The following is a 2759-nucleotide window of genomic DNA, read 5'->3' on the forward strand; positions in this document are numbered from 1 at the left end:
AACGTTATGCGAAAATTTGTAGAGCCAAATATTAGCGACAACGAAAAAACAAATTAGATTTTATGGTTGCAACCGGCCATAAAGAACGTCGACATTCATGCACAGCCTCGGGAATGAAATCATTAATGACAGCGAAATAGAACCTTAAACTATTTATATTGGTTAAAACTTGAATCAATGAATATCTTTAAACTGCAATAGCCAACTAAAACCCTTTTAACCTACAGTAGAATACACACAAACCGAAAGTGTTTCGTAAAGCATTTGCTAAAAAACCAATTCAATATTAAATATATATATATATGTATATATAGATATAGATGTATATATATTGGATGTAAATGTATACGTGTTTGTACATCGATATAGACATGTATACCTGTATATATATACATGGATATATATATACACATACTCTAAAATAAATGAAACTAAGCACTTGTCTTATAGAGTGAAAGCATTGCCTACATGTAAATTCATTCTGAAATTCATATATTCAAAAAATAATAATGACATGTCTAAAGATTTGTTGTATTATTCTTCTATGTTCACTTTTTTTAGTAATGCATTTCCATTCTGTCATTCCAACAGAAAACAACCACACTAACACAATCAAATTTCAACAATGGATAGAAGATTGAAAGAAACAGAGGACATCAACAATGTCATTGAAAGCATGTTGCAAGAAAGCAACAATTTAAAGAGCAACCTCAGAAAGATAATTGAGCACTACGAACATAAATCACCAAACCAAACAATAGTGAACCTTTCTACATCTTGTAGTGTTGTAACAACCATACATAGTATCGAATTAGCGCCTTTACCAATACGAAGTATTGAACAATTAACTAATCCAACGGTTATTTTCACATTGGGAGACAGAGTATTTAAATGGACTGATAACGAGCTTGGATGGGTTGCTTGGGTTGATCCCGTGTTGTTGTAATTATTGAATCTTTGAAAAGTTACATTCATACTTTGATTAATATTCGAAACAAACAGAACCATCCCATATTTTGAAAGATCTTTGATGAGATGAACTCATATTTTGTTAATATGCTCTCCAATATGTAAATCATAATGTAATACTTTATGTTTTTTAAGCTTATCAGCATATGATCAATTATCGTTTTCAATGCATGTTTCAATCACATTATGATCAATTCATTACCATTTGAAACAAAAAATAAACTCTAACAACGTTACTCTATGCTCAGTTAATTTTGTTGTTCTTGTGCATATATACCTTTGATAAGCTTACATCATGTTGTGATTGTATTCTGATATAAGAACTACAATTCATCATGCTTATAATGTACTTTTAATTGTCAAAAGGTATATATGCACAATGGCATCTTCAGCAACCACCTCTGAATCGATAGAGCACTCCAAAATTGATAATTTGGTAAGCTAAATTATCAAAGCTTTTCAAAATAAAAAGCTTTTATGCTCTTTTTTTTGACAATACATCTCTCTTTTCCATACCATCCTTTTCATTACCACATGCATCCTTTTTTCATAGCATAATGCAAAAGTAGATGCATACTCTATAGATAACATAGCTTGATTACATACTTTACTGATACAAGATTTACATTAACAAGTAAGTAAATATATGACCTTCTTAGCATTAAAATTAAATCCTCTATATTCATATTATTTTTTGTAGGCAAAAACCCAAGAGTATGCCCCTACCCCTTTTGCAATTCAATCTATCAATGCTGGGGATGACCTTCCTTAAGCATTGCTACAAGTTTTGTCATTTCAGAAAATGTAGAACAACACAGATGATACTGACAGACATAAATTAGTGTTATCTGATGGCACATACATGCAGTTGGCAATCTTGCCTTCTAAATATGCTACTTTGATAGATTCAAATATTCTAAAAATAGGCACAATAGTCCAGTTATCGAGTTATACATGTCGATACATATGGAGCACAAGGTAGGAAACAAACTATGGTTATTAAATACAATATGTTTCGTCTCTTTTTAATTTTGTTTAAGTATAATTAACAGTAATTTAAAAAGAAGTCTTTTGTTTTCACAAGACTATTGTAATACTTAGTCTGGAAGTGAAACAAAGTGATTGCCCATTCTTTGATAAACCAATATACCTGTTCAAATAACAACAACTAGAAATGATGTCTGAGGACAGACCATCAACATCCAAATGATCTCTTCAATTTGCCACTGAATTGCCATCCCTGCAAACAACAACTTTTGAAAATATAAGCCCTATAAAAACTTTGAATCCATACCAAAATAAATGGACAATCAAAGGGAGAGTTACTCATAAATGCCCTATTAAGGTATATAGCACAGCCACAAAAAATGGCCATGTGTTTAGCTTTGGCATTGTTGACTATGAGGTCTTTGAAATTAGAGTTACATGTTTTGATGAGATAGCTCAGTTACACTCTAACCGTGTGGACGTAGGTTCACATTATAATATTTCAAAGGGATCCATTAAGGAGGCAAATGCAAGGTACAACAAACTAAAGAGTCATTTATAAATCACCTTGTCTTAAATGCATCCATACCGAAACGTTGTAGCAACGAAGAACAAGCAGATCAACAACATCCTCCTTTCCTGCCCATTAGTGATTTGTTTCATCTAACAAATAACATGTTGGTTGACATAATTGGCCTTGTTCAATATGTTGGAGATATCATTCCAATACACAAGAAAGATGGCAGTCAAACACAAAAACGTGTTGTGAAAATTAATGATCTATCTGATTCAACAATTGACAT

This window comes from Cryptomeria japonica, chromosome 6, assembly GCF_030272615.1.
Source record: "Cryptomeria japonica chromosome 6, Sugi_1.0, whole genome shotgun sequence".
Classification (NCBI taxonomy): Eukaryota; Viridiplantae; Streptophyta; class Pinopsida; order Cupressales; family Cupressaceae; genus Cryptomeria; species Cryptomeria japonica.